Consider the following 17,824-nt stretch of genomic DNA (forward strand, 5'->3'; position numbering starts at 1 on the left):
AAGACCATTTTGGGTAGAAATTGGGTGGGGTGGACTATAAGCTCATGAACTTGAATGTTCAAATCTCTTTCTAGATTTCTGAAGTTTTCAGCCATTCTTTAAATGAGCTTGCATCCTTTTTCTCTTTTTCTTCTCCTTTGAGACTCAAATAATATTACATTGTTTCCTTTAGTTCTATCCTATTGCTCATGGAGGCTTTCCCCACTTTTCTTCATTCCTTTTGTTTTTGTTCTCCTCTGACTGTATAGATTCAAATAAGTTGTCTTCTACTTCACAGATTTCTTGTTCTTCTTGATCCAGTCTGATATTGGGTCTCCATCTTGCATTTTTTAAATTTCAATCATAGTATTTTTTAACTCCAGAATTTCTGGGGGTTTAAAATATATTTCTAATATCTGTTAAACTTCTCATCTTTTTTGTGTTGTCTTTTCCTGATTTCATCAAATCAGTTTTTTTTCTATGCTTTCTTATAGTTCATTGAGCTTTCTTTTTTTAAGACTTTAAAAAAGTCTTATTCATGAGAGAAGTGGAAAGAGAGGCAGAGAGAAATATAGGCAGAAGACTCGATCCCAGACCCCAGGATCATGTCCTGAGCCGAAGGCAGATGCTCAACATTGACCCACCCAGGTGTCCCACCACTGAGCTTTCTTAAAGCATTATTCTTTATTGAAAAAAATCACAAATCTGTATTTCTTTGGGAAATAATTTGGGAAAAAATTTTTTGTTCCTTTGATGGTATCCTGTTCTTTGATTTGTCATGCTGGGTGAGGCTAAATGCCCAAATACAATTGTATACTTTCTTCCAATCTTGCACAGTTGGGCTACTTTCTACATGGGCTCACTAGCTATTTGCAAAGGCATGCTCTCACCACCATGGGAGGTAAATATAGTGAGATGGCCATGCAGTGGTGTGTGCATGTGTGTGGGTAAGGCATATGGAGCATTAGGGATGCCCTTGGACCAGCTGGGGGGATCCATAGATGAGGCAACTCATAGGCAGGCTTCCTGATGGAGTTCCCAAAGTGGTTAGTGGGTTCTATGTCCTTTTGATGCCCTCTGAGAGCCCTGACTACTGTTCTCCCAGGTACTCCCTGCCCCACAGTTGTGCAGCATTCCTTAGTATTTTAGATGGGATAAGAAAGAAGTAGGTCTCTTTGGAAGCATTAGGATTAGATAGCTGAGGAAGCTAGGTACCCACTCACATGCTTTCACTTTCTCCATGGGAGAAATCAAAAGTCAAAAAAGGTCTCCTTTGGCACTGACCTATGCAAGCCTTGGGGGAGAAATGGCATAGGTAAAATAGAACTGTTTTCTTACCCTCTTCAGAGTGTCCAGTCTCAGGTTGGTTTTGTTCCAATTTTGAGCTGCTTTTTGGTTTCCTGGACTTTCACAAAGATGTTTTCATTCATGAGTAATTGTCAAAAATTGGTGTTCTTTGGGACAAAAATGGCAGAAAACTCCTATTTCCTCATTTTGATGATTTCCCCCCTATTTTTATTAGTCCAAATATTCATTTTTGTTAGACAATACATTGAAACGAAGGTAAAATTTTCTGACTCTGAAGCATCAGTTTCTTAGCAACCACACAGAGGAAGACTCTTTTGATATACACTGAGATGTACATCAATAGCTTGAAGTTTCTTAAAAAACTGATAGTGCATGATAGATGTTATTAAAATGTCTTTTACACTATAATGAGTATCTATAAGAGGAACAAATCTTTTTTCATAATGGAATGCAATCTTTTCTGAAGTTGATATATTTCTGATCCAGTGCTACTTCATTTCTGATTGGGGCCAAATCCAAACACTTCTGAAAAACATTTGGGATTTCTTGTATAGTCTTTAAAATTGTCTTATCCTTGCTGCACTAGGAGATATTGAAACTTGAAGACCCAATCTTGAGGTCCTATATTTTTTTAGAATTTACCTAACTTTACATTAAGAAACTAGCTTAACGCTGGATTAGAAATATTTTTGGGAGGGGCACATGGGAGGGTCAGTCAGTTAAGCATCCAACTCTTGATTTTGTCCTAGGTCATGATCTCAGGGCCTTGAGATCAAGCCCCATGTCTGGCTCCATGCTCAACAGGGAATCTGCTTGAGATTCTTTCTCCCTGTCCCTCTGCTACTCCTTTCTCTCTCTCTCTCTCTCTCTCTCTCTCTCTCTCTCTGTCTCTGTCCGTCTCTCTCTCGTAAATAAATAACTTTTTTTTAAAATAAACATTTTCTTGAATAGAATATTTAATAAAAAATTATCCAAGTGAAGAGGAATAAATTATCTGTCTTCACCCAGTTTCATGGAAGGTGAAGAGGATTGTTAAGCATTAAAAAAAAAAAAAGACAAAATGTTACTGTTGGTTCCTAGACACCAGGAAAAAAGGAAGGGGTATATGAGAAAAAACAAACTAAGGTATAGTTCCTTGAATTTATTGTAACATTTGCTAGAATTTTACTGCCAAATGCTGATGATAAGGTTGTTTTCAATCTGGATAGAGTGGAACACTGGCTCAATAAAGCTAGAACATAGCTTACGCATTGCATATTTTCAGAATATATTAAGGAATATAGAAATGGCTTTTCACACCATAATATTGCCAATTCTCAGAAAGCACTTGTTCCTCTGGCCCTGTTTCTCTGACTAGCAACTAAGTAATTTGGTACCATTTCCATCTTCATCAATCCCCAACTATGATGCTTGAATACACAATACCCCAATGGTGTGTTAAAGAAAGAAAAACAATGATAGAATGATATGATAAAAATGACTATTTTTCCCTAATATTATTCTTTCCTTGTTTCTTGAATTCTTTGAATAATATTATTCCCCCCACATTTTTAAGCATTCTTTTTGGGATTAATACTGCTCAGAATATAGGTTATATTCCCAGACTCTTGCAACTAACTAAATCTTGGCCAGTGAGATATAACTAGAAGTTGGTTTGGCAGTGTCTAGAGTACCCTCTATGAAAGACAATTCTGTGCACACTTTATCCCTGTCCTAGGTTGTTTTCTTCATCTTGTTGCCTAGAATGCAAATACTACCATCTTGAACCATGACAACATAGCCATTCCCTAGAGATGGAGGAGTCTGAGCCATGAAGAGTGAGTAGAACTCTTCCCAACTGCCATTCCAATCCTTTCATGTTGACCTCTGGGCCTTTGGATTAATGGGAGGAAACTTTTAAATTGTTTAAGTCAGTATCATTTTGGTTGATTTTTAGACTGATAAAGATTTTGTTGACTGAAATTAGGACTCATAATTTTAGAATTTATAAATGTAGGCTTAGTGGGAATGTTTATTTATTTATTTATTTATTTATTTATTTATTTATTTTTAAATACATTTTTTTAAAAGATTTATTTATTTATTTATTCATGATAGACACACAGAGAGAGGCAGAGACACAGACAGAAGGAGAAGCAAGGCTCCATGCAGGGAGCCTGACCTGGGACTCGATCCCGGGACTCCAGGACCACACCCTGGGCCAAAGGCAGGTGCCAAACCGCTGAGCCACCCAGGGATCCCTGTGGGAATGTTTAATAAGTATTGTAGCAAAGACTCAGATTATGAAGGCAGAGTTGCTTATTATCCTTTCATGCCATGGAAAACTTTTAGCCAAATGTTATCTATTGCAATTTTGAAGCCAGATAATTTGCTATCCCAGAGATAATGGTATTCCTACTGTTTCAGAAAATGTTACTGCTTTCAAAAAAAAAAAAATTCTGAAAAGGATGAACTTAGGTCAGGTTATCCAGAACCACAGAGTGGGTAGGAAAGGGATCAGGTGTGCTATATAGGAAGCACTTTCGGTCTTGGCCAGGAATGGAAACTGATAGGAAGATCCACTGCAACCTTGAATAATTAAAAAAGCCAACTGCTTTTGATCCAAACACTGGACCAGTTAGTAACTTCAAAATGGCAGACTTAACAAGAAGTAATACCAATGCTCTTCCCCACAAAGTTTGCAAGCCTAATGGCAGATTTCAGCCAAAAGTGCTATTTTCCCTTTCTACGACATTATTTCATATAGTGTCAAGAGAACCAGTACTGAGAGGATTGAAGATGGGTAAAGTTCTTTACAAAAACACTACAGACTTCAAGGTTAGAAACTAGGTTTAAACAAGATACTCTGCTAAGGGAATATAGATATGGAATTAATTAGAAACAAGAAGCTCAGAAAGCTGTTGAATAGATTATATTGCTATAGAAAACAAGAGACATACTGGACTACAAAAGTCAGTAAATTTTCTGGGATCCCTGGGTGGCGCAGTGGTTTAGCGCCTGCCTTTGGCCCAGGGCGTGATCCTGGAGATCCGGGATCAAATCCCACGTCGGGCTCCCGGTGCATGGAGCCTGCTTCTCCCTCTGCCTGTGTCTCTGCCTCTCTCTCTCTCTGTGTGACTATCATAAATAAACAAAAATTAAAAAAAAATTTCTATCCAACAGCTATTTCAGGACCCAGAAATCCAAACGAACAGAAGGTGAGCTCTTAAATCTCTGCAATCCCCTCAAAGTACATATTTTCTGATGATCACCATAGATGTGGCTCTGAAGAACAAAAAAATAATGAAGAACCACTCTAGGAATACAGAAGGTGCTCAGAAAACAATGAAATGTGGATTATTCCTAGAGAATCAAACCAGGATTGCCAGAGGTGCTAGGACAGGAATTTATCCAGTGTCAGAGGCAAGGCTATTCATTATCCCTGCCTAATATTGTTGCTATGGCCTTGTTATGGCTATAAGTTTTTAACTGTGGTTTTCTACCTGTATTTCACCACTGTCTATGTACACCTCATGGAGAAGACTGTACCACACATTAAGAGATATGAGGGTTTGAACAGGTTGCATAAAACAAAACAAAACAAAACAAAACAAAACAAAACAGGGGCACCCAGCTGTCTCTGATGGTTGAACTGGCTGCAGAAGCTAGAGGAGAACTTAGGATTTCTCACTTTTGGGAAGAAGATGAAATTTTCTGTATGTAAGAAAAATAGTGAACATGAATATTCAGGAGGCCAAAAAAGAGGGCAGGAATAGTGACCATATCTGACCCTCAGATATTAATCTCCCTTTTCTTTGGTAACAGAATTTATAAGTGAGCACATTTGTCAGACTTGCTTTTAGTTAGATATGTTCATATAACTAAGCTGTAGTGAACAAGATGTAAGCAGGTGGGCTTCCATGCCCTGAAGAATTGGATGCACTATATCCCTGCCTTTTTTCTCATTCCTTATGGTTGAAAGGGCGATACACTATATGGGCTGAAATAATCCTCCTTGAACATGAAATGATACTGAGATGTAGGCTACAGACTCATCAATATAAAAGATGTACAGACTCATAACATTTTAGCCTAGCATATCTGGCATGGACCATTTACATTCAACATTTGGCACAAGATAGGAATAAATGTCTAACTGTTTAAACCTCTGCTATTTGGGTTTTTTTTATTACCCATAGACAAATATAATACTATAACTACTTTAATTCAAAATTTAGCAAATACACGTGAAATATGATTCAAATAATCATTTTCAAAGAATAGAAAATCAAAGTAACAGTATATTAATTGTAAAAAGAGTTTCCTTTCTCCGTGTAACAAATTCTAGCAAGAGATGATTGGTTTATACTCAGCAAGACCAAGATCCCATCAAAGACCTACTATTTCCCCTTTATTTCTGCTCCTTTATCCTCAATATGTTGACATTTTTAAACCTTTTTTTGTATTGATGGTTACAGGAAGGCTACATCAGCTCCAGATCTCATACTTCTTTTGAGGCAGAAAGGAGGGTTTTTTTTTTTAACCCTCCTTTAGTTTAGACATTAGTTTTGTTTTGTCTTTTCATCAAGAAAGCAGCTTTGCAGCAAGCTTTTCATGAAATTTCATCATTCTGAACCGAGTGTCACCATCACCCTAGGAGGTACAGAAAACGGGAAAAGTGTGGAGCTCTAGCTTTCACAGTAGGAGGAATTGAGATAAAAGGAGTTTGGGAGTGTTTGCTCCTTCTATGTGCCAGTTTATTTCCAATATAATAGCCCTCCAACTAAAAGAAGACTGTGGTACATGTACTGAGGACTTTGCTCAGATTTGATGCATAACCTCTTATAAGTAAATTAACTGATTTAATAAAATGATGCATTCAAAATATGTAGTATATGTACAGTTAGTTGAATGAAGAGAAAAAAATACAGAGTATGCAAACATCTTATTTCATAAGTCAAAGATAAATCATCATAGCAGAACTCAAACTAAGTGGCCCTGTACAATAATAGACCAGTTCATTTATGCAGAACAAAAGTAGAAATTATATAAAAGTATATGTCATATTCACATTGATTACATTAAAATGCTACCAAATTGCTAATATTATGGACAGATGACTCTTGAGTAGTATTCAAGCTTTAACATGATTTTGCTTTGCTCTAAGAGGAGATGTCACTAATTTCTTTTTTTTTGTCACTAATTTCATATGAAAAATATGTAAACCTTTTCAGTGACACTCTTGTGTTTATCCATAAGATTGTTTTAAAAGGAAATATTTTCCATTATTAGCCGTTCATTGAGTGTTAGGAAATTTACTCTTTCTTTCATTATTCTTGGATATCAAAGACTTGTATAGTTTTTCAGATTAGATTGGATATATTCTGACTTGGTTTAATAATAAGACATTTCTTGGTGTAACAAAAATTCAAGAAAACCTCAAACATTTCATGCCCACATTTATTGAAAATTTATACTTGTCCTGTTATATAAATCTTTTTTTAAAGCCTTAGTAAACATAATTTTGATGACAGTTGCCTATGTGAAGGTCAAATAAATAATGATCTATTGATGTATTTTAGAAGGAGGACACACAACCTGGGAGAGGGGCAGAAGGTGAGTGACAAAATCTCAAGTAGACACCCTGCTGAGCACTGAGCCTGAGCCCCACTAGGGCCTGGATTTCACAACCCTGAGATTATGACCTAAGCAGAAATCAAGAGTCAATCAGTTAAATGACTGAGCCACCCAGATGCCTGCCTATGGGAAAGCATTGATGATGGCTAGGATATCTTCATACCATCATAGATAAATCATAGGAAATACGGGTTCTGGCATGTAAGATGAATAGAATAGGAAACAACTACTGTGCAAACAAATGGGTTATGTTTTCCTGTCAGAAGTCACCTCTTATTTTTTTTTCTTTATATGATTCTATTTATGATGTGTGTGGATATATGTGTATGTGCTACAGGCATTAGTTTTCATCAAAGATGCTCCCTGAGAATTTTACTCTGCTTCTTTTTTAAAATTTATTTATTTGACTGGGAGAGAGAGTGAGCACAAGTAAGGAAAGGGGCAGAGGGAAAAGTAGACTTCCTATTGAGCAGAAAGCCTGATGCAGTGCTCCATCCCAGGAGTCTGAGATCATGATCTGAGCTGAAGGCAGATGCTTAACAGAGACAGCCACCCAGGCACCCCTTATTCTGCTTTTCAATCTTCATTGATTGAGCAAGAACACAAAGTTGTGGCTAGAAAAATGACAAATGTTCCTCACTTGATTTTCTTCCCGTACTAGCTAGCAGGAGAAGCCACAGATTTTGCTAACACTGAAAGGAGGCCCAGTATTAGGTATTTATAAGATACCATTTTATTATATCTACTAACTCCTAAATATTACTCTATAAATATTTCTGTCCACTGCAATAGTTAGAAACAGCCAAAAAGAGTTTTTTTTTTTTCTTCCCTTTGCTTTTGTATTTTCATCTGGTAAAATTAGTCAAACAAATGTCAAATGACAAATATTAATTCTTTCCCTCTTACAGTTTTGAAGCAATGAAACAAAAAAGATCCAAAGAAGAAATAGGAGATTTTTTAAACCTAATTGGTTTATTGTTGTCTTGCTATTAAATATTGAAGTTGCTGGATAGAGATTTTGCATTTCTGCCGCTAGAGTGTTTCTTAGAGGACAGACACAGTATGAAATGAAGGGAAAAGGGGAAAGGAAGAGAAAAATTGTTCAAGTAGATATGTTCCCCTATAATTCTGCTTTGTCCCAAGAATCTAGAATGACGCAGCTTAAAAAAAAAAAAAAAAAACTTACAGAAATATGAGAACACGAAATATCACCAAGGGACAGAATCCATAGTTGTGGGTGTTTTTACTTGAACACAGAATAAACATAATGAAAAGATTCCTGTAATTCCCTCATGAGTGGACTGAAGAAATGCTGGAAATGCCATCCTGCAATTGTCCACCCACTGGTCATTTCTTAACCCCATCCAGTCCCATCTTTAAGATTCACCATAACAACCCAAGGAATTTAAGAGTAAACAGGGTTTCTCCCCTACTCACCTGACACCAGTAGTGTTTTGAAAAGATTTTGCAGTTATGCAGAAATATTGAGCTGATGTTTGCTAGTCCATCACATTATTAATAGGCAAGGTTAGTACTATCTAGCTGCAACACATGCAGGATCACATGAGCCTTAAGCTCCTGGGCCAGGGTAGACACTCAAAAACAATCAAAGACACTTGGGGCCATCTTAGCACTACCACAGAAACAGCCCCATGGAACTACATGTAAAAATATATGATGTTAGTTTGAATTATAACATGGAAGTTTGGTGGTTGTTGTTTTGAATTTTCTAAAATCCTAAGCCAGCATGGGACAAAAGTATCAACTGTCTATTTTGCCTCAAGCTGAGTAATAACTCATTTCGTTACAAATGCAATTTTTCTTTTATGAACTATATGCCCACAAATACAAATGATTTGTAATCTTGAAATTCTCCTGGTTACAATGTATTTTTCCTAGACTAATATTTTCAGAATACCTCCTAAATCTTTGAAAACTGTTATATAATATTTTATGTTTTAACATCGTGTAAATTCTAGTCCCATTAGAAAAAAATAGAGGACCTTTGAAGTTCTCCTATGGAACTAGAAGAAGAATGAGGTACTAAAAAATATATGATATATTAATACCTTTGAATTGACCATTTAGTGATAATCTGACCTAACTTTCAATTGTATATAATATTGTATTTTCTACACCTCCAAGATTAAACATTTTCTTTGTGAAGATAAGGGGATATCAGAGTAAAATAGAAATACAGGGTGGGAGGAGATATACAGACTGTTCCTCTCAGGCAAAATGAAATTTAACACATTTGTCCAGTGGCCATTTTTATTCATGACACAGGAATGCATTAATGCTAGTAGCTCACATGAAAAAAAGAAAAAAAAAAAAAAACATGGTTCAGGAAAGGAGTTTATTTCACTAGGATAAATAGCTTACGTTGGAGTGATTAGGAAATCCCACAACAGAAACTCGGCAAGAATTTGCCTATAATGAGTTAGTTCAATTGAGAGAGGGATTTAACATTGTTTCTTTTCCAAGAGATGAATGATTAAAAATACTCCCTACACCAGGTGCTCTATGGTGCTCTTGACCTTCATCCTCATCTATGTTTGCAGGTGTTTCTTCAGTTTTACAGGGGTAAACATTGTCTTTCTATGTCTCCATGAGGTGTAATTGTAGTGGCAAGCATTGTGGATGAGTGCAGTCACTTCTCTTGCCATTGCAGATAAATTTTCAACAAGAGGCTTCAAAATCTCATCCATAAAATTTGGATGTGTATCGAGGGAACTAGAAAAGATGCCAACATTTGTATATACTGTGCATTGTGAGTATGGAACTGTAACCTGATATTTGCATTCAGGTAAACTTAAAGAATTTAAATTTAATGAAGTACTTAATATATCCAATTTCTTATGATGAGTTTAAAAATAAAGACTGAGAGAAGTAGAATATTTTTATTTGAATAACATTGCTTTCAGTTGATATCCAATTAGAATCTGAATTACCTTTTAAGCTCATATGTTGAGACACTAAAAAGATATAGCCCTATATATTCCTTATTCCTTATTGTGATTGTTCCATGGGAGAGGTAGAATAGAAGGGAGAAAGTGGATTATTAAGAAAAAACACAGAGGGACTTTATCATATTGTTGCTACCAGGAACAAGAGAAAAAAAGCTGCCACTCTGTGAACTATGACTCTGCCTGTAATCTGAGCTACAAGAAGTAGAGAAGGTACACTGCAGACAGAGTAAATCTGAAGTTGTTAGTCATTATTCATCTATTATCTATCTATCTATCTATCTATCTATCATCTATCTATCATCTATCATCTAACTATCATCCATCTATCTACATTCTTACCTATTATCTGTCTTAAGAAAGTTCTTGCATTGCAAAATACTGGTTAGAATTAAGGAAGTGACAGGGATTTACAGAAGCTAATATATACTACTTTTCTGAGCTGTAGCATTCACATTCGTGTTTCTATATCTGACTTTGATAATTCTGGGTATTAATTCTGGTGAGTGTTATTGAATCATTTGATTAGTTTGGGGAATTGAAGTAGAGCAATACCATGATAGCACAAACATATAGGGGCCTCTGTGAAACTGTAATCAATGATTTAAAAGCACATGCACATGAGAGACTCCTAACTCTGGGAAATCAACAAGGGGTAGTAGAAGGGGAGGTGGGCAGGGGATGGGGTGACTGGGTGATGGGCACTGAGGAGGACACTTGATGGGATGAGCACTGGGTGTTACACTATATGTTGGCAAATCAAACATAAATAAATAAATAAATAAATAAATAAATAAATAAATTTATATATATATGTTTTTACTTTATATATAAGCACATGCAGTAAAAACATAAGTGGCACTAATAAAGCAGCTATCTACAAACATAAACTCCATGAGTAGAGTCCAAACAAAAAAGACTAGAAGATTTTAAGCCAAACTTCGAAAAACAACATTTTTTTATCTTTAGTCACTATCTTATTAATGTATTGGGTCTGTGTTTTTGATACAATTCTCTAGTATTTGAGGGATTATTTTACTTTTTAGGTGATTGGTGCACTAGTGGTAAAAAGGGTCCTTCCAGAACTGCATAATTTGTACTCACTTTTAGGATTGCTGGACGAAAAAGGCCTAAACCAAAAAAAATGGACAACTCAAAACTCAAATTCAAATTAAATAAAATATGAAATTTAGAAACAGAAGGAATAAATTTAACTACCAACATAGTTCTATGTTTTATTTTAAAAAAAGGAAAAATTCCTATTTTATCATCAAAAAAGGTTGAATCTTCTATCCTCTCCTCACTCTTTCTTCTGCTTATCGATAAGCATTCTTGGTATCCAGAGAGGAGCTGATTCTGCATTCTAGAGCCAGCAAAGAAAATAATAAATATATTAAACTTGAGATGTATTGTTTGAAGAAAACAAGAAATGTTCTTAGGTATTACTTGATATTACTACAGTGGACAAATAATCTAGCTTGAGGACAGCTCTGCTAGTAGACAAATATGGATGATTTGTGCATCAAAAAGGGAAACAACAACAGTTGATAAGTGGAGACTTTTGAAAAATTCATGAAAATATAATGATGTCAAAAGGGGTACTATATTACAAATTATTATAAATAGTAATTGACATGCATATGTAAATGTCTTGATCAATAAAAAGTGAATATTTTACTGAAATTTCACAAACATAACGTTGAAAATTTAGACATAGGCTCATGTTTTCTAAAAGGAGATAAAATAAGTAAAAAGATTTGTGTAAAATGTTAAAGAGGAATGGTTAGTCTTTTTGGCATTTCTCTGTTTTGTTTTGTTTTATTAAGTATCAGATTACTTTGGCATCTTTGGTTACTCAGACTGCCAAACTTTGGAAATCCCACTTATGTCACTGTGAGATAGTGCTTTTGGTTGTCACTTAGGATTCTATCAGGATATAGAGGCCCCAATTTTGGAAAAATAGACTGTGTTTGAAGACAAGGTTATACAAGGTGTGATGTGACTCTGTGCTATATCAAGATTGTGTAATTATAAAAAAAAAAAGATTGTGTAATTATGCTTTAAGTTCATTTGGAGGAAAAGAAAAATTTCTAAAATTTCTGTTGGGAAGTAAAGAAGAGGTCCTGAGAAACTCTTCTAGTTTTACCCAAAAAGATGAACCATACAAATGCACCATAGAAGACTTTTAGTCTACAAGGTGAATTAGAGTGGCACTAGTGGAAAAAATATTGTGGTTATGGCATAAGGGGAAATCATGTAATATATTGGTGTTTACTCCAAAAGCAGTGAAAAAAATGAGTAGCAATGTGTGGAAATGACAGTGTTTGGTAAAAATGCCAGTCTTTGGACTAAAAGTACTTAGATTAAAATGAAATTGGTCAAAATTCTCTAAGGTAATAAAATGTTATCACTCCTAGATGCAGCACTATAATCCAGTTAAGAGGATAGCAATCTTTAGAAATTGAGACTGAAAGTCTATCTAACAGCAGCATGATACAAAGAGTTACAATGAAAGTGATGATGAAGTCTTTGAAACAGAGCCTGACTCAGTTTACTGACAATTGGTGAGATGTACAGTCCCAAGAGAGTGAAGGAAAGAAGGAAAGAAAGGAAATTCAGGGTGTTCAAACCTTGAGAATACCAGTTCAATTAAATACTACTGGAATTGCTGGAAACCATGCCTGGAGGCATGATGGAAAGCTTGCTATATCCCAGGCTGCACATCTGGGAAATCTGAAACAGTCTGTGCTGAGAATTGAAGCAAAAGAGACAGTACTTATGGTTTTGCGATCATGGAAAACACAGGTCTCTTCAAGTCCTGAAGCAAAGAGAATGTCTGTGGGCCTAAAAAAGTAGAAGTGAAGGGTATTAAGACTGGTGGTATTAAGACTGGTTCCAATAATTCAATAATCATCTTTTGTTAGTGTAATTTATTATAAAGGACTAAGAAAAAACAAAAGAAGAAAAAGATTAAATACTAAATGATGAAATAATAAGTGTGGTGGCTTTAGGGAGATGGCAATTATTTAGAAAGAGACATGACAAATGTTGGGAGATAGGCTTGATTAAAGGGGACTTCTATTACATAGTGAAAGTGAAACAAAACATTTACTTTTAAAAATAAATAAAATTATGTGGTAAACTTAAGATAACCAAAGTTCACTCTGAATCTTTTATGGAACATGAGCCCCAAAGAGAATGGAGTTACAATAACCATATGGATAGAGGGGAGGTTTTTATCTTTTTGAATTAAGGTAGCAAATTCAAGAAAAATTACACAGGGAGCGCCAATGTTAAGGAGATGGAAAAGCAAGGATAAAAATAACCTGGACTTTTATTGATCATCAAGTAGAAGAGGCAGAGGTACCAGATTGATAGGTTCAAGGTCTCTAACAAGACTAAAATTGGGTGAGGGGCGCCTGAGTCACTCATTCAGTTAAGCATCTGACTCTTGGTTTCAGCTCAGGTCATGATCTCAGGGTTATGAGATCAAGCCACACGTTGGGCTCCGTGCTAGGCATGGAGCCTGCTTAAGATTATCTCTCTTCTCCCTCTGCAACCCTGCCCTTAAAAATAAAAGGATTGAGGGAATCCCTGGGTGGCTCACCAGTTTAGTGCCTGCCATGGGCTCAGGGCATGATCCTAGAGTCCTGGGATCCAGTCCCACATCGGGCTCCCTGCATGGAGCCTGCTTCTCCCTCTGCCTGTGTCTCTGCCTCTCTTTCTCTCTCTCTCTCTCTCTCTCTCTCTCTCTGTCTCTCTCATGAATAAATAAAATCTTTAAAAAATAAAAAATAAAAAAATAAAAGGACTGAAATTGGGTGAACACCACTCTCTATGATCCTGGCAATAGAACCTTCAAGCTAATAGCATTATCATGAGGAAAATCTCATGTAAATGAAATAAACAGTAATAGAAGCTTGGGAGCTCAACCTTGGGGCCAGAACTGGAAAGGAACTTGCTTTAGGTTGTGCTATTGACAAAGAACGAATTGATGCTAGAGAAGAATTTGAGTTGTATGTAAGAGAGCAGTTGAATGAACTTCTGGAGACTGCTGGTTATTACTTGATCATGGTCAGGTCAGTGTGTGCAGTAAATCACACAATTTGCTTTCTGTGTTGCATCGTCAATTCTTCGCTCTGGCTTTGCTGCCAAAAGGAACTACGTATTGGAAAAGAGAGGCTCACTTTTACTTTTATTTGTCCTGGAATTAGAGCCATCATTGCAAACTGCAGTTATATATTTTCCCAGAGCACTGGGACTGTCTAGCACAATTGTTGAGCTTGGCATCAAAATGGACCTTTATCATCAAGATGCCTTAGAATTTCTTTTCCAATGTTGTTTACACCTTCTCACTATCAAAATTATAACCCTCATGAACTCATAAAATTGACTATTATCCTTCAAATGAAATGAAATTCCAAGAGAATAAAACCTTATTGGGCTTCTATTAGAAGAACATGAACAAGACCATGTGCAGAGGACACTCTTTCCTTGTGGATCCATATAATTGTACAATTCTCTGATTTGCATTATATCAGTACAGAGACTTTAAGTTTCATAAATGATAGTACCTATTACCATTTTATTGCCTATTCACTTATTGGATATTTATAGCTTCTGATTACAGCATTCTGTCCCAATAAAAATGGATAAAACCCTGTTTAATTTCAGTAAAAATCAGATCATAGAAGTTCATTCTGAAATACTAATAATAAACGTGAAATGCTATTTCCATCTGAGATTTTGAGCAGAGCCATGGCATGAAATGGCTGAGTGAGGACATATGGATGGAAGTTATGTCAGTAAACTAGCTTCCAAATATGATGTTCTAAGAAGTTTTCAACTCATTTAAGGGAACAAAATAAATGACCCGAACAGAATCATGATAGGCTTCAGATAAGCTGTAGCCCAAATACTTGTGATAATAAGATTTCTCATAGTCTTCAGGTTCACATAGAACAAAATACTTATGAACTTGGACAATTATTAAAAGAACACTTCTCAGTACAATAACATTATGGGTCATTACATTCATAAATGAAGTCAACAATGTAATTGTGAAATTTCTTAAAGGACTTCTTAAAATAGTTATGTTATAAAAATGGTGTGTAGTAGAAATTAATTTCTTCAGTGGGGTTTCTGAATTGAACAAATACATGGTAATTAAATAAAGAAATCAAATTAAGAGACTTTGTATCTCAGGGTGCCTAGGTGGCTCAGTCAGTTAAGCATCCGGTTCTTGATACCAGGTCTTGATATCAGGGTTCTGAATTCAAGCTTCACATATATTAAAAAGAGAGAGAGAGAGAGACTGTGTATCTCAATTGGCTAACAGACACATGAAAAGATGCTCGACATCATTTATCATCAGGGAAATACAAATCAGAACTATAATGAGGTACCATTTCACACCTGTCAGAATGGCTAAAATTAGCACATAAAACAACAGATGTTGGCAAATGCAGAAAAGGGGGAACCCTCTTACACTGTTGGTGAGAATGCAAACTGGTGCAGCCACTCTGGAAAACAGTAGGGAGGTTCCTCAAAAAGTTAAAAATAAAACTATCCTATGATCCAGCAATTGTACTACTAGGTATTTATCCAAAGGATACAAAAATGCTGATTCGAGGGGGCACATGCATTTCGATATTTATAACAATATTATCCACGATTGCCAAATTCTAGAAAGAGCCCAAACGGCATTATCAACAATTAACAAATTAGGGAAAGAGCCCTAATGTCCATTGACTGATGAATGGGCAAAGAAGAAGTGGTATATACACATAACAGAATATTGCTCTGCCATCAGAAAGAATGAAATCTTGCCATTTGCAATGACATGGATGGAGCTAGAGTGTATTCTGTAAGCAAAATAAGTTAGTCAGAGAAAGACAAATACCATATGATTTCACTCACATGTAGAATTTAGGAAACAAGACAGAAGAACATAAGGGAAGGGGGAAAAAAAGAGAGGTAGACAAACCTGAAAGACTCTAAGCTATAAAGAACAAACTGAGGTTGCAGAAAGGGACTGGTGGGAGCTGGGTTAAATAGGTGATGGGTATTAAGGAGGACACTTGCTGTGATGAGCACTGGGTGTTGTAAGTAAGTGATGAATCACTGAATTCTACTCCTAAAACTAATACTGCACTGTATGTTAACTAGAATTTAAATAAAAACTTGAAACATAATAAATAAATAACAAGTAAGGCAAAGAGAAAGTGTTATTGATAAAACATTACATTCTGTTCCAAATGCTTCAACTCTAACTTGACTCTGGAGAGAAAATAAAGGTCAGTTTAATTTTTTTTTTATTTAAAAAAAAAAAAAGATTTTTCTTCTTGTCTACCCTGATAGTCTTCATTTATTTAATTCCTACTTTTTCTTCAACCCACTCCAAGCTGCTTTCCATCCACACACTCTATACTTTGTGATTTCAGTATGTTTGCATATGTTTAATTTAATATCAACAGTTTTTGACAGTGATGGGCATAATTTTTTTCTTGACTCATTATTTTTCCTTGACTTCCATAATACTATAATATCATGGTTTTCTTCCTAAGTATAGTGCTGATCATTCTCAGTCTGTTTTACAGTTAAACAGGCAACAGACTCTATTTAATACTATTTCAATACATAAGAAAGGCCCAAACTCAATCTGAACACAGCTTTGATACAAAAGGCAGGAGGTAGAGTTTTTAAGAGCTGAGGTGAATGGGAGATCATAGACCATCTGGGTTTGTTAATTGGCTTTACCAACAGGAAAGGAAATTTTCTCATGACTTCATGACAGAAAATATTGTATAACTTGGAGCTAAGTGTTCTCCAAAGTTAGGCCCCTGCCTTCCAACAGAAATTGGGAGTTGGAGCTACTATCTTCCTTGATTATCACATTTCAAACAATGATTCCTCCATCTTTGAGAAAGATAATACTTAACTGTGCAAATGACAAGAGGCTTTTAAAATTATTTACATCCCAGAATATTACTCAGCCATAAAAGGAATGAAACTTGGCCATTTGCAACAATATGGATGGATCTAGAGAGCATAATGCTAAGTGAAATAGTCAGGGAAAGACAAATACCATGTGATGGAATTTAAGAAAAAGAAAGAAACAAACAAAACCAGACTCAAAACAACAACAACAACAACAACAACAACAAAACAAAAAAAACAGACTCTTAAACATAGAGAACAAAATGGTGGTTACCAGAGAGGAGATGGGTATTCTTCCATCTCCTGTCTGGTAAAATAGGCAAAGGGGATTAAGAGTACACTTATCTTGATTAGCACGAAGTAATGGATAGAACAGTTAAGTCACTTTATTGTGCACCTGAAACTAATATAACACTGAATATTAATTATATTGGAATCTATAAAAATTTGCATCTCAAAGCAGCCAAGGAGAAATTCTAAAGCAAATGCTCCAGAGGAAGTCAGAGGTCTAGAGACAGGAAGAAGCCTATCTAAAATTTGGTCGAGCTGAGGGAAATTTTAAGGTCAGCTCTCTTTGCCACATATTTGAATTTGCAGTTTTATTTATGAGAGATTTTTTTCCCTTAAATTTCTTCCATAGATATTCTTGTCCACTTTAATAGCTTCATCATCTATATTCTAATGATGCCCAAATCCTATTTTCTAGCCCAGCACTATCTTTTGCACTTGAGACCTCTCTATTCAGTTGCCTAAATCCTTCTTCACTTTCATGTTCCACAAGCCCTTCAAAATGCCCCAATTCTAATCTTAACCTTAATACTTGCACTGATATCCACCAACTCAAATTAAATACACTTCTTCAGCTCCAAATAGAATTAGAAGTAAATTCTGTTAATGTTCTCTCCAGACTATCTCTCAAAATTGTTTATTTTTGAATTTACCTCTGTTTACACATTAGATCAGTCACTGTACTATGGTAACATACCCTGCCTGCCACTGCTACCTCTACTAGATTT

The sequence above is a fragment of the Canis aureus genome, chromosome 6 (assembly GCF_053574225.1).
Source record: "Canis aureus isolate CA01 chromosome 6, VMU_Caureus_v.1.0, whole genome shotgun sequence".
Classification (NCBI taxonomy): Eukaryota; Metazoa; Chordata; class Mammalia; order Carnivora; family Canidae; genus Canis; species Canis aureus.